This window comes from Palaemon carinicauda, chromosome 13 (genome assembly GCF_036898095.1).
Source record: "Palaemon carinicauda isolate YSFRI2023 chromosome 13, ASM3689809v2, whole genome shotgun sequence".
NCBI lineage: Eukaryota > Metazoa > Arthropoda > Malacostraca > Decapoda > Palaemonidae > Palaemon > Palaemon carinicauda.
In genome coordinates, this window is record NC_090737.1 from 3885810 (window position 1) to 3910380 (window position 24571).

The 24571-nt window shown below is 37.1% G+C and overlaps 1 long non-coding RNA gene across 2 annotated transcripts in view; it reads right to left on the bottom strand.

Moving 5' to 3' along the window:
- Positions 1-305: 305 nt before the first annotated feature.
- The window catches only part of LOC137652135 (uncharacterized), a 78342-nt gene continuing 54076 nt past the window's right edge, over positions 306-24571 (bottom strand). For both annotated transcript variants that reach the window (XR_011046203.1, XR_011046204.1), the window contains exon 4: positions 306-9143. This is a non-coding gene — a long non-coding RNA (uncharacterized lncRNA). The remainder of the gene's footprint in view (positions 9144-24571) is intronic.

Consider the following 24571-nt stretch of genomic DNA (forward strand, 5'->3'; position numbering starts at 1 on the left):
TACTCTCTTTGTCACCATAATTAAATCTATCCAAAACGAATTCAAGATTTAAGATGAAGATAAAACACCTGCATAGCGAAAGCTCAAAACTAGAATAAAGTACTTCACCAATTAGTTGTGAAAAAACTCCAGTTTAGCAACAGCGAGTAAGTACGTCTTGTCGATAGCTCGACAGAGAGAAAATTGAGTCTTTGTTTACATTGAGTACTGGGTATCTGGACGACAGATGGCGCTGTTGGGCACACCCGCAACCTGTGTAGCGATCGCTGGCGAGTTTTTACCGTAGAGTTGTCTGTCGGGCAACAGAGTTGCAGCTATATAATCACCGGCTAAGTTAAATATTGAAAAAATTAAATCACTTTTTACATTATATATGGCTAACTACTGCAGTACACAAAAATATCCTGAAAAGTTAAAAATTTATGCATAAACATTTTACCATTAAAATCTATAAAAATTTAAGTCCTTTTAATAGACAAACCTGCCAACTACTAATAATCAATAACACAAATTCAACAGAAGGATTAAAAAATAAGAGGTGCTTTTGCAAAATAAATTCATATGCTAAACGTATTGCATTAACAACCGCAAAGTGACAAAGCCTTGACGTTATCTGAAGAAACATATCTGGAATGTTTAATAAAACAAGAAAAAGTACTGTACCGTATTTCCCGTGTCTTAAGACACTACAAGTGATAAGACGCATCCATATTTAGCCAAGAAATTTTTAGGAAGAAAAGAAATGGAGGATTTAACAACCTATCGTACCAAAAATTCCTAGTCGGCGAATTCTAGTGTGTTTTTTCGTTTGGCACAGTAAATTTTCATATTTATGGGTGTATGATGAAATGTGTTAGGTTAATATCAATTAGCTGTACACCTGTTATCCCAATTTTATAATATATTCATATCAAAAACCCCTAAACCAGTTGTAGTTGCTGCTATTGTAACGATGTTGTCCAGTGTTTGTTTACATGAAAGCAGTGTTGACAATTGCACACGCCCAAATTTTGGTAGAGAAGTAAAATTCCAGTAACATTTCCCAAATTCCTCACGTACAAATTTCATACAAAATTAGTTACTTATCAAATAAATAATTCTTTAAAAATTTCACAGGGTGGAATAATTTTTTCTGCTTGTATGATTCTAGGTTTACTTTGTTTTTAGTTAACTTGGTAACTGCACTCAACTTGAGGTGAGATTTTTTTTTCAAGTTTCTGTTCACCAACCACTATTTGTATGAATTTGGAACCTATACAACAGTCATTACTGTACTAAAATATTGCTTTATTACAAAATGTCAACAAAATATGAGAAAACAGATGAATACTACATAAACAATAAGAAATACTGGCATCGTCGGCTTCAATTCCATTAGTTGGCATGTTTGCATGTAGATGGCTTGGCCAGTCTTTAGCTGTCCACAAAAACAAAAATAAATATCTTGTTGTCTTCAATAATCAAAGAAAGTGTATTAAAAACAAATTTATTTATTACATATAAATAATAGGCTAATTCTAGGCTTATATTTTATGTCCAGTGCAAGCGTTTGTATGGTATTACCGAGGTGTTTCAGAGTTTTCAAAGTCTCCTATACAACTTTATCTTAGTGTTAAGACGCAGGGTAATTTGGGGGGGCATTTTCAAGGAAAAAAAGTGCGTCTTATGACAAGGGAAATACGGTATACAGTATCCCTAACTACTCTGAAACTTTAAGGATCTGATAATCTAATATTGATAAAATCTATTTAGAGATAAATAAAAAAACAGCACAATCTACAACTTTACATTTATGATTTCCTACAATAAACTGTAATTCCAAATATCTAAACTAAAAACATTCTTAATTCATTTAAGATTCTTTCATACAAATTCTAGTTTCATAGACACAAACCCATAGGTCCAGAGATAAGCAAGAGTTAGTAGCTTGGAGTAAAATCCAAGAAAATTGTGGTAGCTGAGAGTTGAGAGCTCCCCCATTAAGGGTAATCTACTATTTACCATGAACTGGAGGTTTTGGCTTCTTTGTCTCAAGCATTCCTGAGTTCTTTTTCCCTTCACATGGATTGGAATAAATTTGCATTTGTGAAACATGATCTCATGGTATTTTTTAGGTCATACATAAAAAAATGACTACTTTTTACCAATGCTTAATATTCATTTACCCTCATGATTGACTTGAATACTAGGCTGCCTTGAATATCCAAAACCTGGAAGGTGGTTTATCAGTTATGATTTTCTATTTTGATAAATCAAATTCTTACATGTATCAATAAACTTTCTTGAGTATGAACTCTATGTTTTCTACTACCTTGGATCTAGGACCATTTTAAAACCATATATATATTCAGCACAATTTTTCAAATACATGGTACTGAACAAACCAGCAATTGGATCATTAAAAACACTTGAGAAATAGGGTGTAACAAAGGATAACAATCTCACAAATTATAAGCAGTTAAGATTGTGTAATTGTAACATGCCACGTTTTCAATATTGGATGTAGTAAAAGCTGACTAGAAGCTTAGAACTTGGTTCCAACTCTTCAACAACTAACACATTTGCACTTTCTGTTGCAAGTACCTGTAGTTTGCATGAGAACACTTAGAAAGTAAAAGCTAAAGGTTTTCCACTCTGTTGAATCAGTTTTCATGATGCCATATACTCAGATTGTTATAAAAAAAATTGAAAAAAGCCAAAAATTAATGCTCTGACCTCAAAGTAAGACTGAAATCATAATTTATGGAATTTGGGACATTCAATGATAGGGTTCAAATAGGGGGAGAAAGCCCCTCAATTGAACTATGAATGTCATAAGAGGCCGGACAACAGGACAGAAGGGAAGCAGAAACAGAAGTAAAGAAGGCTAGATATAAGATGGGTGCAGTTAGACCCTTTTGCAAGGCCTAGAGTACACCGTGCGAGATGCACTGATGGCACTCGCCCACAAGGTTTCGAGAGATGAAACCTTCCGCTGCTGATTAAGAATGTAACCTCTTCTAGATTGTGATAAGTTTTATTGTGTTGTAAGTTGTCTTTTTTCTGAATTGGTTTGTAATTACTGTACAAAACTTTATAGGGTCTGCAATATGATCAATTTTAAGTACAGGTAGCTGACCAAATTAAAAGTTTCAGCTACCTATACTTTTCCATTAACAGAATAGTAATTCACATTCCTCACAATGATTCCCTAAATCAGAGTATTTCCTAAGGCACAAGAGAGAATAAGGATCCTGATCCCAAGAAATAAGTCCCCTTGAACAATCTACACAGGAATTCATAACAAATCAAGAAGACATCCCTAATGATAACTAAAAACTTAAATAACAGTTTAATGCTTTACGATCTGGAGGAGGTAAAGAAAACGTAAACTTATCTAGTACAATTTAACCAGAAGACTGAAAGATAAAGTACTTTCTATGTACCCCAGCCAAAGTTATCATTAACTACTAGATTATCTTAATATTATACTAAAGGCCTAATTTTATTGAAAGGAAAGCAAGAAATTTTCCATTACCCATTTTGGGGTAAACATTGGTATAAGCCAAGCTTCAAGAGAGAAGCAATATGAACATCAGGGGAGCTTCAGAGACATAATAAAAAGCCAGTTTCTTTACCTATATGAAACAACATTTAAATGTATCAAGAAAACTTACATAAAAAATGAAAATACACACACTATATATAGGTCATCTTTCTGACTGAATTAAAAGATTTGGTCACTCCTGCAATGGTATACAATACAAAATCCTACCATCATTATTAACAGGCAGAAAACATTTGGGATCTTAACAAAAAGGAAATAATCTTTCTAATCCAAAAAAAGACACTGTGAAAATATCACTTTTTCCCAGTTTTAAAAATACAAATCAGATATCAAATTAAAGATGCTAACAAACTTAGCCTTAATAAAAATTGGTTAATAATTACACTTATAAACTTCCATTCTACTTGACTGTCTATCTTTCTTATCAATTCTCAAACTTAAGATTAATCACATTGCAGACTTAATCAAGTGGGGTGATTATTTCAGTTTAGATATCTGACTCAGTACTTTAATTAAGCTATTCTACATAATGATTATGTCATATATACAAGTATTGACTTCCTTAAAATAAACTTAAACTTTTTATGTCAACTTTCAAATATTCTAATGTACTTGAAACATTCTTTACAATATCAAGACTACCACTTCCATTGAAAAGTAAATGTTCTGCCAGTTAATAACAGAAAAAAGTAAAATGGGTTTTGCCAGTTGATAACAAAAAAGTAAAATGTGTTCTGCCGGTTAACAGGAAAAAAACATTAAAAAATGCCAGCAAGCTTTATGGAAATGGCAAAATAAATTTAACTCACAGAGCAACTAAACCGCAAAAGATATGCAACCTTATACTTAATACTCCTACTAGAACATCACCCATTCATTGAGCTAATATCATTAGAACACAGAATAAAGTACTTGTAAACTTATAGAAATGCTATGAGCTGAGTAAGCCTTAATTCCCAATACAGGGGATACTGCTGATACAATAAGATTACTTTTACGAAGTAAAACCTGTCAGGATGTATGGCCATGTGTGGACTATGAACAAGGTCAAACTTTTCTAATTGCATCAGATTCCCTAGGATACCAGACAACTCCCAATCAATCAATCGATCTACAAAGTAGCTACAAAAGTGCTCCTGAAATGTTAACACTTTAGAAATAAGCGTTTCGTAGTTTAACGAAAAATAGATTAAAGAAAGGTATTCGTCTATCAATACACAAAACTTCAGTTAGGAAATCTTAAAATACAATTAAAGTTATAACATTTGTAAATGACATTGATTTTAATACTGTACACCTTAATTTTCTCCATCATATGACACTTTAACCCTTCTATTCCGTTGGAGGAATTTCTTGACCGGAAGCAATTTTAGTTTTGCACAGGTCTCTTACATTGTAAAATAAAATATCCATATTCCTTTACTTTTTCTCCATTTTTAAGGTTACTATATGTGCCAATTTTGAAAAATATATACCTATTAGTTTTGCAACCATGAAAAAAGTAACATCCAAACTGTTCAGGTAAAAAAAGACCCATGCATGATATTTACCTTTTTTTGGTGCAGTAAGTTTAATTGTATACCCTATCCAAATCTAGTGCAGTTACTCATTCCATCTCCTAATACAATTGTTATCTTTTACAACTGCACAGTTTATAGAAAACAGAGAGGCTTCTTTCTTTACTTTGTGGAAATTTTACAACGAAAGATTTTGACTGTTTCCCCTTCAAAATTTTGAGTTGTATTTTTATTTATAACATTATACAGAATGTATAACCTGTTATTTTTTTGTGGAAGAATAAAATCTGAAGAGAATAATTGTGTAGGATAAGCTATAATCATTTAGTAGCCAAAATAAAGGATTTTAAGCCTAGTTGGTAATGAAAACTATTTGTTGGTTACCGGAGATTCAATTGCAATAATTGTTGTGTTTCAGTAACACCATAACGTTTCTTGCATTCCCTTCCTATGTTCATTGCATTGAAGACGATAAGTGATTATATAACTCAGACAATAGCGATGAAAAAAGTAACCATCTTTCAGTGAATAAGGAACTTGCTAGTAAAGTAGTGACTGTGAAACTGATAATGAAAACTAACAAAGTAGCTCTACCTGCTCAGATTTTACATCCAAAAAAGGGAATATCACATGGAATACACAAAGATCAACTACGACTTTAGGCAGATTGAGCAAATAATTCAACTGATCAAGTCCTTGGTATAACCTGTTGTGCAGCATCAAGGATTTCAGATATTCCTTCTGCATTCAAGTTGTTTATTACTCCAAAGTTACTCATCATTTTGAAAATGACCAATAAAAAAGCTGTTCGAGTACTGCACAAGGAAAACATCATTAGCTTAATGGAACGAAGTCATTGAGAATTCTAGCAGGGTTATGCAAGTCTTACGGAGAGTCCCTCAGGAGTTTATAAGATGATATGTACTCTGAGCTACAATGGCTTTATAATTTTTTTTCTTTTAATATTCCAGGTTTATTAGATGCAAAAACATACTTGCTCCCATCAGAGATGATTGGAATGCCTTGGTAGAGAGACTTCTTTTGATGTACTGTATAATATTTCAATAACAGTTACAGTCAATGAGCAAGTGGTTCCTTTTAAGGGAAAATATCCATTTTGGTAGTATATTCCTTCAAGGCCTGATAGATATGGGATGAAAGTATGGTCAGCAAGTGATGCAGAATATAGCTACATTTTGAATGCCGAAGTATAAACTGGTCGCAGATATGATGCAGCCGAATGTGAATCGGGAAGCGTGCAGTACTGACATTAACTGAAGGCCTCAAAGGAAGGAGTACAACATGTGATAACTTCTTTTGTAGCTTAGGCTTAGCTAAGGAGCTGAAAGCTTGAAAGCAAACCATTCTTATTACGATCAGGAAAAATCAACAAGAAGTTGATACACAGTTCTGTAAGCCAAAGAAAGCAAGATATTCTACTGTCGAGGGGTATCATGATGATCACATCCTTTTTTCTTATTGTCCTAAGAAAGGTAAAACTGTGGTATTGATGACTTGTATGCTGGATTCTGTAACTTACAGTGAAAATGAGAATAGGAAACCCAATGAAATAGAATACTATAATTTAAGGCCCTTTCATACGAGGGGCAAACAACCAATTTTGTTGTATGGGTGAACAATTACGAAGGTAGATACAATAACTTCATAGATGAGGAATCAACTGGCAAACCATCAAAGTGCCCGAGCCCATTGTTGAGGCACCTGACTATTGTCAGACGTAACTCTGACTGCACTCTGCTCTCTGCCTGGGTGTCTAGCCCAAGTGATACGTTCGCCTGCCTGTGCCTACTGACTGCCTTGGACTGTTTGATCTGGTAACACTGTTTCAAAGCAAAAGAATTACAGGCAAATCAGAGTGCCTGCCCTGCATTTGCCCTACATGTGGAAGGGCCTTAAAGGAGGTGTTTACAATCTAGATAAGCTTGTAGCAACTTATAGGCCAAAGCATTAGAGAGGATGATGGCCTATAGCCTTATTTCATAATATGATTGATATTCTTGCTTACAATGCATTTGTCCTTTGAATGATAGTAGAGTCTAACTGGAAGGCAAATACTACCATCAGAAGAATCTTTCTTCAAGAACTAGGAATGTCCTTAGTTCAACTTGTATTATCATCAAGGGTTACTCTCCCAAGAACTGCAAATGCAGAGAGACTTGCTGAGGCAGCAAAACCAAAGAGGGAAGATTACCATTCACAGTTCCAGGAAAGGCATCCTGAAAGACATCGTTGTTATATGTGCAACAATGACCACAAGGTAACCTCTTGTAAATGCCAGAAAAGTACATGTAATAATCCTGGGGTAGCAACATTCAAAGGCAATAATTGCAACTAATATCCTAGACTTCATTAACAGCAGGATGGTTGGGAGGGGTAAGCGAGTGGTCTCAATGACAGTTACTTCCACGTAGTAGACCCTGGCAATGCAAAAATCACCATAAAATAGCGTGGTAGGGTGAGGAACTGTCAATCATTTTTATAATGGGTCAATTTTTACCTGAACAGAAAAGGTGTTACACGTTTTTAAAAGAACAAAAGGGTTAACACATTTTTTCAAGTGTTTTATTTTTTAACTTACTGTGAGAATGCTTTAACTTATTTTTTGTCATAAAAAAATGTAAGATTGAAATATTCTTTATCCTTTTTGATATTCCTCTCTTAAAACTTATCTCTATATCAGTAAAATTTGATGCAAGAAATCGGAAACTTCAAAGGAAAACTATGCAAGCTTTTTACAGGATAACTCGAGACTTATAAAATCAGCTAACCTCTTATTTTACAAGTTAAAAGAAAATGAATGAGAGAAAAACTTAAGAATATAAATTCTCTAGCTGAAAATATTGAGAAATCAACACTTCCTACAAAGTCAAATGATAACTTGATGTACGTGAAACTATTCTTATTTTGTTGATTAAAATAAATAAAAAAAATTTTTGCTATCACGGTTTCTCCTTGCTAACAGTATGCCCTAAATGAAAATCAGTTTACAAAAGACGAATGAATTGTTTTACCATTCCTCAATATCATATCAAAATACTGAATAAGGCATTCATGATACAAAAAAAAAAAGTATTAAGCTTGCTGGCATCTGCACAACTTAAACATACCAAAATTTTTCAACAATTTCTGTAAGGTGCAACATATATGGACTTTCAAATGATATAAATCTGGAAAAATTTTCTAATTCGTAATAATGCCTAATCCATTTAAATCTTCCAAAGAAATTCTTTCAAACACACTGTATATGTAAAATCCCATGCATGTATATCAAGAACTATTGATTCTATCCTTTCCAAAAAACTAATAACATTCCTCCCAAGTCTCAAGTTCTTGTCAATTTAAAACTCACAAACTTAAATTCCTAATATGAAAAACTATTGTAAAACAAAAGTTAAGAGACAGTAATCATATCCAAATATAATATTACTTGTAAGATAATATCATATGGGCATAAAATGTCCCAAATGAAATAGCATTTTAAATTAATCAATCAGAGTGACATTAACAGAACAACGACTGTAAAAGAATCTGAAATTATTTGAGAAATAAACTTTATAAACTTCAGCAAAAACTTTTCAAGTTCCAAGATTTATTCCCACGTAAAGGTAACGGCAAAGTTCATAATTTCTGACTCCGATATTGGGAAAGGAAGAAAAATTTAAGGATGAATAAATAAACCTATCAATAAATATGGTGCATAATGCAAGGTCAAGTAATAAAAGCATGCATTCATTACATGAAATTATGACAAATTTCATGTAAGTACATCTGCAAAAAATACTGCTGAAAAGTCCTCTAAAAGCTAATAAACATCTAAAACTTCATATACACCTTACAGTTTAATAGGTAAATGTATTTAAAATCATTCTAATAAGGAAAAAAGTTATAATATTTCTTATAACTTTTTTTACTTATTATTTTCCTACAACCCCATTGTAAGAAAGATTTGTGTCCATTGGACGAAGATGTCCTCATTCGAAAATGCGCTCTTTTCCAAAACTTCACTCGTATTTCAGTACTCAGGGAAGTCATCCGTTTCATATACAGATGAGAGTAATCTGAAAAGAAAAAATAAACCTTCAGTAATGTAATTAAATCACTTGAAAATATTTCTGACATTGACTAATTCTGAATCAATTTTCTATTCTTCTTTCACAGTCTACACAAAAGTTGTTTATATTCAAACATATAGAGGCAATATGCTGCAATAGTGTATTTTCAAAATTTTCATCACTTTTTATTTATATATACCTACAAAGCTCAAATTTTTTTTGTACTCATATAGATATCTTTACAAATGTATTTTACCTAGCCATTTTATTTCTTTAATGAAGCATAAGTGAAACCAGAAATAAATAGATTTTCTGGATATAAGCATCAAAATCTTCCCTCAAAAGGCAAATACACAAGATAGTATAGTGTACTAAAGTATCCTTTACAGTACTAAACTTTTGTAACTTGGATTCCAAAACAGAAATGGAAAAATTCAGTTTTTATTTGTTAAGTCAAAATCTTGTATTAGAAACTGATCACCAGCCTCTCTCTTGTATCAATAAGCATTCCAAATCTAAAGATAAATTGAGAAGGTGGGACCTCATATTGAGTAACTGAGTAGTGCCATAGGCTCTGTACCATGGTCTTCCACTGTCTTGGGTTAGAGTTCTCTTGCTTGAGGGTACACTCAGGCACACTATCCTGTCTTATTTCTCTTCCTCTTGTTTTGTTAAAGTTTTTATAGTTTATATAAGAAATATTTATTTTGGTGGTGTTGTTATCAAAATATTTTTTCTTTCCTTGTTTCCTTTCTGCACTGGGCTACTTTTCCCTGTTGGAGCCCTTAAGCTTATAGCATCTTGCTTTTCCATCTAGAATTGTAGCTCAGCTATTAATAATAATAATAATAATAATAATAATAATAATATTAATTACTATGACTATGAAATAAATTACATAGCAGGAAAGAAAAACATGATGTCTGATTGTTTATCGATATTTGTTTAATGCTCAAGTTTCATGTATACATTGAATGCTACCATTTATTTACTGTTAGGAAATATTTATTTTAATGTTGTCACTGTTCTTAGGATATTTTATTTTTCCTTGTTTCCTTTCCTCACTGGGCTACTTTCCCTATTGGGGCCCCTGGGCTTATAGCATCCTGCTTTTCCAACTGGGGTTGTAGCTTAGCATTTAATAATATGATATTTTTTAACATACTTACCCACTGGTTATATAACAATAGCTTTATTCTTCTGTCCGGCAGAAATTCAAAACTTGCAGCAATCGCATAGATATACCAGGTATACCTGTACACTAGCGCCACCACGGAGCTAGGTCGAACTATTCCTTCTAGCATCAGATTTTCCATGCCCATAGGTCTCTAGAGGGGAGGAGGGTGGGATTTTAAGTTATATAACCAGCGGGTAAGTATGTTAAAAACTTTATTTTATTATGAAAATATCATTTTTAAACATTTAAACTTACCCACTGGTTATATAACAATAGCTGATTGACACCCTTGTGTCGGGTCAGAGACAGCAACATTAATGGAATTTCAATTAAGAGTTAAAAACAAAACTAGCTTAAGGGTTCGTACCTATTAAGGAAGCTGACTTCAATGGTTCTCTGCATTAATAAGTCTGCTGTCCTTTGAGAACCAGCGTCCCACCCAGGGGGCTGAAGAACTCTAGGAGCTGTCAAACGGTGAATAACCTATATGCTGACAGGACCTCAACTAATACCCTTGTTCTTGGCGCTCTCAAGGAACAAATGACCACCTGACTAAGTCAAAGATTGCGAAAAATTGTCTAACAATTTCCTCCAATCGTAAAATTATATAAAAGTTCCAAGAGGGGAAAAGGATTCTAGGGATTAAGGGAGTGTAGTGGTAGATCCTTCACCTACTACTGCATTCGCTGCTACGAATGGACCCAAAGTGTAGCAGTCCTCATAAAGAGTCTGGACACATTTTAAATAATGTGATGCAAATACAGATTTACTTCTCCAAAACGTTGTATCCATTATACTTTGCAGAGAACGATTTTGTTTAAAAGCTACAAAAGTTGCCACAGCTCTAACTTCATGAGTCTTAAATTTAAGGAGGTTAAGGTTTGCCTCACTGCAGTGTGTGTGAGCTTCTTTAATCAAAAGTCTTATGAAATATGATAAGGCGTTTTTAGTCATAGGTAAAGCAGGCTTTTTGACTGCACACCAAAGAGCTTTTGAATTGCCTCTTAAGCCTTTAGTCCTGTCTAGATACAACCTCAGTGCTCTAACAAGACAAAGAACCTTCTCCAGTTCCTCACCCACCAAATCATAGAGGTTAGCAATTTCGAAAGATTTTGGCCATGGATGAGAAGGACGTTCGTTCTTGGCTAGAAATTTAAGCTGCAGGGAGCATATAGCTTTGCCGTTTCTAAAGCCAATGTTCTTGCTAAAAGCGTGAACTTCACTAACCCTTTTAGCTGTCGCGAAACTTATTAAAAATAAAGTCTTTAAAGTCAGATCTTTAAAAGAAGCAGAGTTTAAAGGTTCGAATCTGTCATTCATAAGAAATTTTAAAACCACGTCTAAATTCCAGTCTGGTGAATCCTGTTGACGTTTCTTAGAGGTTTCAAAGGATCTGAGAAGATCCTGAAGGTCCTTGTTATTCGAGAGGTCTAAATGTCTATGCCTGAAGTCTGTTGCTAGCATACTCCTGTACCCCTTGATGGTTGAGGAGGAGAAATTGTGCCTTCTTCTAAGCTCTAAAAAGAAATTGGCAATTTGAGCTATAGAGGTACTGGATGAAGAAACTGAGTTAGCTTTACACCATGCTCTAAAAACTTCCCACTTGGACTGGTAAACCCTGATGGTAGAAGCCCTTCTTGCTCTAGCAATAGCCTTGGCTGCCTCATTCGAAAATACTCTAGATCTTGCAAGTTTTTTGATAGTCTGAAGGCAGTCAGACGTAGAGCTTGGAGGTTTAGATGGTTTCTTGCCAAGTGAGGTTGTCTGAGAAGATCTATTCTCAATGGCAAGCTTCTTGGAACATCTACCATCCATTGCAGTACCTCCATGAACCAACCTCTTGACGGCCAGAAGGGGGCTATTAACGTCAATCTGGTTCCCTCGTGAGATACAAACTTCGGTAGTACTTTGTACAGCACTTTGAATGGAGGGAAAGAGTACACGTCTAGTTGTGACCAGTCCATCAGGAACGCGTCTGTGTGTGACGCTTCGAGGTCCGGAACTGAGGAGCATATGTTAAATATATTGTTTTTATCTTTTCTTTCCAACTTCAGAATCCTTGTATTCTCGTTTTCTTTATCTTGTTTGTCTTAAGTACAAAAAAAGTACTTTGCCTTTCTTCATAATCCTTGGTTTCCAACTCTGTTGGAAAATGATATTTTAATTATAAAATAAATTTTTGAATATACTTACCCGGTGAATATATAATAGCTGCAACTCTGTTGCTCGACAGACAAAAAACAGTAAAAACTCGCCAGCGATCGCTATACAGGTTGCGGGTGTGCCCACCAGCGCCAACTGTCGGCCAGATACCACTCTCTCGATGTAAACAAAGACTCAATTTCTTCTCATCCCACTGCGTCTCTATTGGGGAGGAAGGGAGGGTCGTTTGATTTATATATTCACCGGGTAAGTATATTCAAAAATTTATTTTATAATTGAAATATCATTTTTAAATATTTAACTTAGCCGGTGAATATATAATAGCTGATTCACACCCAGGGTGGTGGGTAGAGACCAGTTAAATATGTTTACATCGTATAAGCTAAGAGTTTTTTATTTCATTTTGACAGTTATCAATATAACAAAACCAAAATAAATAGGTACCTGGTAAGGAAGTCGACTTAGACGATTACTCTGCCTTGTAAGTACGTCTTCCTTACGGAGCCCCGCGATCCTCTTAGGATGCTGACAGACCCCCAGGAGCTGAAGTATCAAGGGCTGCAACCCATACAACAGGACCTCATCAAACCCCTAATCTGGGCGCTCTCAAGAAATGACTTTGACCACCCGCCAAATCAACCAGGATGCGAAAGGCTTCTTAGCCTTCCGGACAACCCATAAAAACATTAAAACATTTCAAGAGACAGATTAAAAGGATATGGAATTAGGGAATTGTAGTGGTTGAGCCCTCACCCACTACTGCACTCGCTGCTACGAATGGTCCCAGTGTGTAGCAGTTCTCGTAAAGAGACTGGACACCTTTTAAGTAACATGACGCGAACACTGACTTGCTTCTCCAATAGGTTGCGTCCATGATACTTTGCAGAGATCTATTTTGCTTAAAGGCCACGGAAGTTGTTACAGCTCTAACCTTAAGCAAAGATCGGTCTTCCTCACTCAAGTGTGAATGAGCTTCTCGTATTAACAATCTGATAAAACATGACAAAGCATTCTTTGACATAGGCAAGGATGGTTTCTTAACCGAACACCATAACGCTTCAGATTGGCCTCGTAAAGGTTTAGTACGAGCTAAGTAGAACTTAAGAGCTCTAACAGGGCATAAGACTCTTTCTAGTTCATTGCCTACGATCTCCGATAAGCTGGGAATATCGAAAGATTTAGGCCAAGGACGAGAAGGTAGCTCATTTTTGGCTAGAAAACCAAGTTGCAGAGAACAAGTGGCCTTTTCTGACGAAAATCCGATGTTCTTGCTGAAGGCATGAATCTCCCTGACTCTTTTAGCTGAGGCTAAGCATACCAGGAAAAGAGTTTTAAGAGTGAGACCTTTCAGGGAGGCTGACTGTAAAGGCTCAAACCTGTCTGACATGAGGAATCTTAGGACCACGTCTAAATTCCACCCAGGAGTAGCCAAACGACACTCCTTAGTGGTCTCGAAAGACTTAAGGAGGTCTTGCAGATCTTTATTGTTGGAAAGATCTAAGCCTCTATGCCGGAAGACCGATGCCAACATGCTTCTGTAGCCCTTGATAGTGGGAGCTGAAAGGGATCGTCCTTTTCTCAGGTATAAGAGAAAATCAGCTATTTGGGCTACAGAGGTACTGGTCGAGGATACAGAAACTGACTTGCACCAGTCTCGGAAGACTTCCCACTTCGATTGGTAGACTCTAATGGTAGAAGCTCTCCTTGCTCTAGCAATCGCACTGGCTGCCTCCTTCGAAAAGCCTCTAGCTCTCGAGTCTTTCGATAGTCTGAAGGCAGTCAGACGAAGAGCGTGGAGGCTTTGGTGTACCTTCTTTACGTGTGGCTGACGTAGAAGGTCTACTCTTAGAGGAAGACTTCTGGGAACGTCTACTAACCATCGAAGTACCTCGGTGAACCATTCTCTCGCGGGCCAGAGGGGAGCAACTAACGTCAACCTTGTCCCTTCGTGAGAGGCGAACTTCTGCAGTACCTTGTTGACAATCTTGAATGGTGGGAATGCGTAAAGATCCAGATGTGACCAATCTAGGAGGAAGGCATCTATATGTATTGCTGCTGGGTCCGGGACTGGAGAGCAATAGATTGGAAGCCTCTTGGTCAGCGAGGTTGCAAAGAGATCTATGGTGGGTTGACCCCAAGTCGACCAAAGTCTCTTGCACACATCCTTGTGGAGGGTCCATTCGATTGGAATTACTTGACCTTTCCGACTGAGACAATCTGCTAGGACGTTCAAGTCGCCCTGGATGAACCTCGTTACTAGGGAGATGCCTCAATCTTTTGACCAGATGAGCAGGTCCCTTGCGACCTCGTACAAAGTCAGTGAGTGGGTACCTCCCTGATAGTAAATGTACGCCAAGGCCGTGGTGTTGTCCGAGTTTACCTCCACCACCTTGCCTCGAAGGAGATTCTCGAAGCTTATCAAGGCCAGATGAACCGCCAAAAGCTCCTTGCTGTTGATTTGCATGCTCCTCTGACTCGAGTTCCACAGACCTGAGCATTCCCGACCGTCCAGCGTCGCGCCTCAGCCCAAGTCCGATGCGTCCGAGAAGAGAACGTGGTTGGGTATCTGAACTGCCAGGGGAAGACCCTCTCGTAGGCTGATATTGTCCTTCCACCAAGTCAGACAAGACTTTATCTTTTCGGAAATCGGGATCGAGACCGCCTCTAGCGTCTTGTCCTTTTTCCAGTGAAAAGCCAGATGGAATTGAAGAAGACGGAGGTGTAGCCTTCCTAGCGAGACAAATTGCTCCAGGGATGATAGCGTCCCTACCAGACTCATCCACAGCCTGACTGAGCAGCGTTCTTTCTTCAGCATCTTCTGGATGGAGAGCAGGGCTTGATCTATTCTGGGGGCCGACGGAAAAGCCCGAAAAACTTGACTGTGAATCTCCATCCCTAAATACAGAATAGTTTGGGATGGGACCAGCTGTGACTTTTCCAAATTGACTAGGAGTCCCAATTCCTTGGCCAGATCTAGAGTCCAATTGAGATCCTTCAGACAGCGATGACTGGAAGAGGCTCTGAGAAGCCAGTCGTCCAAGTACAGGGAGGCTCTGATCTCCGATAGCTCGAAACTGGTACCCCACATTCCTGTGAACAAACCTCAGAAACGGTTGGGAATCCGGGTGTATAGGAATGTGGAAGTATGCCTCCTGAAGGTCGAGAGAGACCATCCAGTCGCCTTCCATAAATGCTGTCAAGACAGCCTGGTAGACTTCATCGTGAAGTTTGTCTTGACAATGAACACATTGAGCGCACTTGCCTCTTACGTACTCCTGCAGTGAACATGGCTGCCAAATCATGGAGCCATCCCTGAGGGACTTGTCCCTGCAGAGAACGTGGCTGTCAGATCATTGGAGCCATCCCTGAAAGCCTTGTTTATGCATGACATAATTGTACAGCAAAACTTCAAAGGCTCGAAAACAGCTGTGAAGTTGACCTGTAAAATCTTGGAGCGTCTCCTGGCCAGGCGCCAGGGAGAGTCTACGAGATTTGAGAAGTCTATCTGGGCAGAGGCAGGAACTCCCAAGCCGAGAACTTCTCTCGTGTCATATCAGACTCTCGCTCTATAAGCCAGTTAAAAAGAAGGGAAAGCAAAGGCTGTATCCCCCAAACTCCTCCTGGTGATAAACCAGTCGCCTAGCAAACGTAAAGCTCTCTAGGAGAGCGAGAGAGCACTAGCTTATAAACAACGGCTTCGAAGTAGCTAGGCCTAGTGTAAGCTCTGACGTTTAGGCGAACGAGGAGCAGCAGTTACAAAAAGATCCGGACAAAGATCCTTAAAAATCAGCATGATTTAATTAAAGTCCATAGAGGGCTAAGCAGCTTTAGGCTCCTCTCCGTCTGACAGAGTCCTCAAGGGAATATCAGTAGGAGGGGGAACAGCAACTTCCTCATCTAAAGGAACCTTGTCCGATAATAGCCGAGTCTCAAGCAAGGGAGAGACCTACCGTGGTGGCAATGCTTTACAAGCAGAGTCCACACGCACTGGTGCATTAGTAGCGGACCAGGACGCAACGTCCTGTAACTGCTTGACAGTCTGTGAACTGTCAACAACAACAGGTGCGAGAGACCAGGACGCAACGTCATGTAACTGCTTGACAGTCTGTGAACTGTCAACAACAACAGGTGCGTGAGGACGCACAGCGTCCACTCGAGACTGCTTTGACTGCCTAGACTGAGCAGTCAAAACAACTCCAGAATGCGGAGGTTGACGCACAGCGTCAAAACAAGTCAACTCCGATTGTTAGCGAACGTCCTGAACGTCAACAGGAGCATCAGCAAGTGGCCTAACGTCCAAATGTGGCTGAAAATCCACACGAGACCGCATCGAGTGTGGTTCTAAACAACCTGACTGACGTGATTTAGCTACGCCAACGTCAACAGGACGCACAAAGGAACGTTAGGTTGGCTGAAAGCCAGGATCTCGATGAGATAAACGGCTAGGCTCAACGGACTAATCGGCAGAATAGTCTTCCATAAGGGAGGCAAGCTTATTCTGCATGTCTTGCCGTACAACCCATTTAGGATCAACGGAAATGGTTGCGGTAAGAGACGAGGGTAACGTCTGTGACCGCAACACTTTGCCAACAAAAAAGACTCTCGGAGTCTGTGTTACGCTTTTGTTAGGCGGCAAGCAGTTTTCCGATGACTGCATAGGGTCAGAGCTGTCCTAATGGCTGCAACCAGGACGCTGGACCTGTCCTGAAAGGACTGACTTTCGCTTAAGGGCCTCGAAACCTTGTTTCAGGTTTCTTATGCAAAAAGCCTTCGGATGACGAGGAGAAAATTGTCTCTCTCGCCTTATGGTAGGGGAGATCTTGGTAAGATACACCCGATACCATAGAGGGAAACGTCTGTTTGCTGATCAAGGCCTCTCGAACCCATAAGTCGTACGACATTACTTCTCCCCTGGGCTTGGGAGCTTGCAAGAGGTCCCGGACTAGGTGAACGACAGGCACGAACAGACGAACCCTCGGACGCAACACTGTAACACTTTGCGCAATATCACTTTATCACTACGATTTTCTGTTTTGCACTTATTTCACTGAAACCGAAACTTTTACTGATTTCTACCTGAAGCACGCAATTCTACCCTCATCAAAAGGTAGTAAATGCGAAATCAGTCGTATAATGCAAGCACATTAATACCAGCAAAAAAACAGTAAACATCTTTTAAGATAAAAAAAATCAGTGGTTGGGGAAGAGAATAAACACTAGTTCATTCAAAACTACGTTTTCAATCTCTCACCGTACATTGCCTGGGGACGAGAATAAAACTAAAAACGTTTTATCCTTTCTCCCCGTACAGAGACTAGGGACGAGAGTAACTCGAGAACAACGTTACCCGCTTGAACGGAACGTTTTCTCTCCTCTCTCTCCCTCCGTCTCTATCTCTCTCTCTCTCTTTCTCTCTTGATTTCGCACCTAAGAGAAGAGCCCAATTACGTTTCGTCAAAAAAACATGTTATTTGACCAAAGGAAAAAACTGAAAGGTTTTCAATTAAAAAGTTCCTTTAAAATAGAATTTAAAACATTTAAGCAAAGTGAAACCGTGATACTCTCTCTCTCTATCGTAACGATAGAGCGCAAACTGCGTAGCATAAATAAACTAAACGTTAGTTCATCTTTGAAAACAGTACGAAGACTATTCAAAGAAATTCTTTCATAAAATATTTATTAAAAATATTCATTTAAAAAGTTTTAAATCATTAGCTCTTTAAAAGCTATTTACGATTGAAAGGGCTCAACGTTGTTTAACTTCGTTTTCCAAGTTAGGACCGCCTACTCTCAGGAAAGGTCGCATATAAACAAAACATTAAAATTTATTTTTTATGTTTATTATAAATGGAAAGTTAATCGAAGAGGCCTAATAAAGGCGGTGAGATATAAAATATATAGAGGAAAATCTATAATTAATTTATAACGTGATAAGATAATTACTAAAAGCCTAAACACACTTCCGTCTAAGGGAAGGGTCGGCCATTTAAAAGTCAAAGAAAGTCCATACTCTCTTTGTCACCAAAAATTAAATCTATCCAAAACGAGTTTAAGATTTAAGATGAAGATAAAACACCTGCACTGCGAAAGCTCAAACCAAAATGAAGTACTTCACCAAATATGTTGAGAAAACTCCAGGTTCTACAGCGAGTAAAAGTACGTCTTGTCGACACGTCGACAGAGAAGAAATTGAGTCTTTGTTTACATCGAGAGAGTGGTATCTGGCCGACAGTTGGCGCTGGTGGGCACACCCGCAACCTGTATAGCGATCGCTGGCGAGTTTTTACTGTTTTTTGTCTGTCGAGCAACAGAGTTGCAGCTATTATATATTCACCGGCTAAGTTAAATATTTAAAAAACATGTTATTTGACCAAAGGAAAAAACTGAAAGGTTTTTCAATTAAAAAGTTCCTTTAAAATAGAATTTAAAACATTTAAGCTTTGAAAGAAGAATGAACAAAACGTCAGAATCGATTTACTCTTTCTGCAAAGTGAAACCGTGATACTCTCTCTCTCTATCGTAACGATAGAGCGCAAACTGCGTAGCATAAATAAACTAAACGTTAGTTCATCTTTGAAAACAGTACGAAGACTATTCAAAGAAATTCTTTCATAAAATATTTATTAAAAATATTCATTTAAAAAGTTTTAAATCATTAGCTCTTTAAAAGCTATTTACGATTGAAAGGGCTCAACGTTGTTTAACTTCGGTTTCCAAGTTAGGACCGCCTACTCTCAGGAAAGGTTGCATATAAACAAAACATTAAAATTTATTTTTTATGTTTATTATAAATGGAAAGTTAATCGAAGAGGCCTAATAAAGGCGGTGAGATATAAAATATATAGAGGAAAATCTATAATTAATTTATAACGTGATAAGATAATTACTAAAAGCCTAAACACACTTCCGTCTAAGGGAAGGGTCGGCCATTTAAAAGTCAAAGAAAGTCCATACTCTCTTTGTCACCAAAAATTAAATCTATCCAAAACCAGTTCAAGATTTAAGATGAAGATAAAACACCTGCACTGCGAAAGCTCAAACCAAAATGAAGTACTTCACCAAATATGTTGAGAAAACTCCAGGTTCTACAGCGAGTAAAAGTACGTCTTGTCGACACGTCGACAGAGAAGAAATTGAGTCTTTGTTTACATCAAGAGAGTGGTATCTGGCCGACAGTTGGCGCTGGTGGGCACACCCGCAACCTGTATAGCGATCGCTGGCGAGTTTTTACTGTTTTTTGTCTGTCGAGCAACAGAGTTGCAGCTATTATATATTCACCGGCTAAGTTAAATATTTAAAAAACATGTTATTTGACCAAAGGAAAAAACTGAAAGGTTTTTCAATTAAAAAGTTCCTTTAAAATAGAATTTAAAACATTTAAGCTTTGAAAGAAGAATGAACAAAACGTCAGAATCGATTTACTCTTTCTGCAAAGTGAAACCGTGATACTCTCTCTCTCTATCGTAACGATAGAGCGCAAACTGCGTAGCATAAATAAACTAAACGTTAGTTCATCTTTGAAAACAGTACGAAGACTATTCAAAGAAATTCTTTCATAAAATATTTATTAAAAATATTCATTTAAAAAGTTTTAAATCATTAGCTCTTTAAAAGCTATTTACGATTGAAAGGGCTCAACGTTGTTTAACTTCGGTTTCCAAGTTAGGACCGCCTACTCTCAGGAAAGGTCGCATATAAACAAAACATTAAAATTTATTTTTTATGTTTATTATAAATGGAAAGTTAATCGAAGAGGCCTAATAAAGGCGGTGAGATATAAAATATATAGAGGAAAATCTATAATTAATTTATAACGTGATAAGATAATTACTAAAAGCCTAAACACACTTCCGTCTAAGGGAAGGGTCGGCCATTTAAAAGTCAAAGAAAGTCCATACTCTCTTTGTCACCAAAAATTAAATCTATCCAAAACGAGTTCAAGATTTAAGATGAAGATAAAACACCTGCACTGCGAAAGCTCAAACCAAAATGAAGTACTTCACCAAATATGTTGAGAAAACTCCAGGTTCTACAGCGAGTAAAAGTACGTCTTGTCGACACGTCGACAGAGAAGAAATTGAGTCTTTGTTTACATCGAGAGAGTGGTATCTGGCCGACAGTTGGCGCTGGTGGGCACACCCGCAACCTGTATAGCGATCGCTGGCGAGTTTTTACTGTTTTTTGTCTGTCGAGCAACAGAGTTGCAGCTATTATATATTCACCGGCTAAGTTAAATATTTAAAAAACATGTTATTTGACCAAAGGAAAAAACTGAAAGGTTTTTCAATTAAAAAGTTCCTTTAAAATAGAATTTAAAACATTTAAGCTTTGAAAGAAGAATGAACAAAACGTCAGAATCGATTTACTCTTTCTGCAAAGTGAAACCGTGATACTCTCTCTCTCTATCGTAACGATAGAGCGCAAACTGCGTAGCATAAATAAACTAAACGTTAGTTCATCTTTGAAAACAGTACGAAGACTATTCAAAGAAATTCTTTCATAAAATATTTATTAAAAATATTCATTTAAAAAGTTTTAAATCATTAGCTCTTTAAAAGCTATTTACGATTGAAAGGGCTCAACGTTGTTTAACTTCGGTTTCCAAGTTAGGACCGCCTACTCTCAGGAAAGGTCGCATATAAACAAAACATTAAAATTTATTTTTTATGTTTATTATAAATGGAAAGTTAATCGAAGAGGCCTAATAAAGGCGGTGAGATATAAAATATATAGAGGAAAATCTATAATTAATTTATAACGTGATAAGATAATTACTAAAAGCCTAAACACACTTCCGTCTAAGGGAAGGGTCGGCCATTTAAAAGTCAAAGAAAGTCCATACTCTCTTTGTCACCAAAAATTAAATCTATCCAAAACGAGTTCAAGATTTAAGATGAAGATAAAACACCTGCACTGCGAAAGCTCAAACCAAAATGAAGTACTTCACCAAATATGTTGAGAAAACTCCAGGTTCTACAGCGAGTAAAAGTACGTCTTGTCGACACGTCGACAGAGAAGAAATTGAGTCTTTGTTTACATCGAGAGAGTGGTATCTGGCCGACAGTTGGCGCTGGTGGGCACACCCGCAACCTGTATAGCGATCGCTGGCGAGTTTTTACTGTTTTTTGTCTGTCGAGCAACAGAGTTGCAGCTATTATATATTCACCGGCTAAGTTAAATATTTAAAAATAAAAAGATCTCAAACGCAACATTAACTAACGTTAATAATTATTTTTTAATACCTGTAAATACTGTGTGCTGGCATTTGAGACCATTTCATAGTATTTAGCCCTTCTTGAATTAGTTAACGAAGTTAGCGAGTAATGGTAAGAATTTTTACCAAGCAGTATCTGCCCACGGTCCAGATATACCAGGTCAGCCAGACAGCGTACCGATTTTAAGCCTCTTCTGCGCACCTACGTCATCTGAAGGGGCTTAGTGTTGGAGAGACCCATTAAGAACGTAGATCTATCACACAGTCAATGTAAATAAAACAACATTTTACCTTTGGAAAATATTTTATTAAGTTATAACTTTCATTTTTTTTTCTTAGGGCCTCCCTGCATGGTTGTCCTTGAGGTTTTATATACTTTATCAAATTATTAAGATATCGCATTCGAAAATATAACGATATCTTAACAAAAAAAGCAGTAACATCCTCAGGAACTTCAATACCAGACTGTTTTAATTCTAAATAAAGCTTTTTAAAACAACTTATTGCCTCCATGAGAGCTTCCCCGTTTACAGCATTAAAAATCTCCGTGTTATTAACAACTGTGAAAAAAAACTGATTAGAAGGTGCATGTAATTCCCCCCGATTAACACATGCTATCCAAGTATTATTCCTTAGCACTTCTTCAGTCTTATTTCCTAACTCAGGATATTTTACACAATTTTTTTTAACAATATATCCACCAATGTATTGAAGAGAGCTTCTTCCTCAATTACTCCCCCAATATTTTTCTTTATTTCTTTATTTGCTCTCAAAAGGTCTTCTTCCTCGTCTAAAGCATCTTTCTCTAAATCAAAATCTAAATTTCTGAATATCTGCGTTGTTAGGCATATTTCTAACGCTAAGTCCCTTTCTTTCGTGATAGATTCATCGTCTTTGGCTGATTCGTGAGATTTTTTAACAGTAGTGATATTACACTTTTCACTTAATACTTTAATTTCCTTTCCTAGTAACATTTTCTTTTTAGCCGAAATTTAAAGTTCACAGCATGAGGATGATCATAGTGCCCATCCATTTGCCTTATACACCCAAAGAAATGTTCAAGGCAACCTTTATTTAGTCTTTGTGTAAGTACCTAGTAGTAACCTAGACTTCATGTCATCTTTGTAATTGCCTGGTTTAAAATGAATCGAGCAAACAGTAGCATTCACAACGCTAATTCTGTCTGCACGGCAACATGCATGTATCCACTGGTCTATGTATGGTTTTTCTTTTGGAAAGCGATGGTATTTTATGTTTGAGCTTTTAGTTTTATCATATCTATTATAACAGCCAAATACTTATTGAGAAAGTCTTTCAAGATTTTCGGTGATCAATCTATTCTGAAGAAGTGTTTTAATTCTTTCATTCTACCTTGTTTTGAGTATTGTTCTCCTGTCTGGTCTTCAGCTGCTGATTCTCGTCTTAATTTGTTGGACAGAAACTTACGGTCTATTAAATTTCTTATTCCTGATCTAGATATTAATCTCTGGCACCGTCGTTCAATTAGTTCATTATGCATGTTGCATAAGATTTTTCACAACTCTGACCATCCTTTACATTCAGATCTCCCTGGACAATTCTATCCTGTTCGTAATACTAGGCAGGCAGTTAATTCTAATAGCCAGGCCTTCTCCATCACGAGGCTCAATACTACGCAGTACTCTAGAAGTTTTATTCCAGCTGTGACCAAGTTGTGGAATGATCTTCCTAATCGGGTGGTTGAATCAGTAGAACTTCAAAAGTTCAAAGTTGGAGCAAATGCTTTTTTGTTGACCAGGCGGACATAGTCTTTTTATAGTTTATTTATGACATATTTGTTTTTGATGTTGTTGATAATTTATTATATGTCATGTCTGTTTTGACGTTGTTTCTTATTTTAGAATGATTTATTGTTGGTTTGTTCTCTTCATTTATTTATTTCCTTGTTTCCTTTCCTCACTGGGCTATTTTTCCCTGTTGGAGCCCCTGGGCTTGTAGCATCTTGCTTTTCCAACTAGGGTTGTAGCTTGGATAGTAATAATAATAATAATAATACTGCGCAGTTACCTGGCATTATTAGTGACGGAATGAATGAATGAATAAAATGATAATGGACACAGCGTCTCCTATTGTTTACGTTACCTCCATAGGTAGCTAACTAAGGCAACGGTCCTTTGTTTTGTTTACCCACGTGTGTGAGACGGGGAAGCTTGACGTCACAGTATGGGCGATTCACAGCTTAAGCTGCGCGTTGGCTGACCTGGTATATATAGACCTTGTATCTGCCTAACCCTCCAAGGAAGCAGTTCTCTTGACTAAAGGAAAATGGATAAACTCAACCTTCGTTAGAAACTTGCCAACTAATGTGTGATCATTACTAATGAACTCTTTTTACTTGGACTTTTATTGCTGTGAAATAATGAAGTGTTAAGTACTACCAGTTTCACCAAAGTGCAATGGAGAGACGAAGGCATGATTCTCCAAGGGAGTGTGTTTTCGGAGGAACCATATAATGAATTGTGTAGCAGCATGGAAGAGGCCAAGACGGGGATTCCATTTCCCTACCATAGTCTTTGGCATCCACCACATAATGCTGGATTACTTCCGACGGATTCAACTCCGTGGATTTATATCGAGCAAGCAGGCTCTTGATAACTTTGAGGTAGGTCTCTGTAAATGTTGGCACACTTTACGAGATTTAAAGTTATTGAATGAATAATTTTAGCGCTGAGTCATCAATCCCGCAAAAAATAAAACTTGTAACCAGAAAGAATTTACTCTGGTTAATATTTTGCTTTGCCATTTATCATATCTTTTGAGATCTTTTTATTGAATCTTACTCTGAACTTTAAGTCGCTTGCATAGGCAATAATTTCAAATACAATTTTCTGATAGACGTAT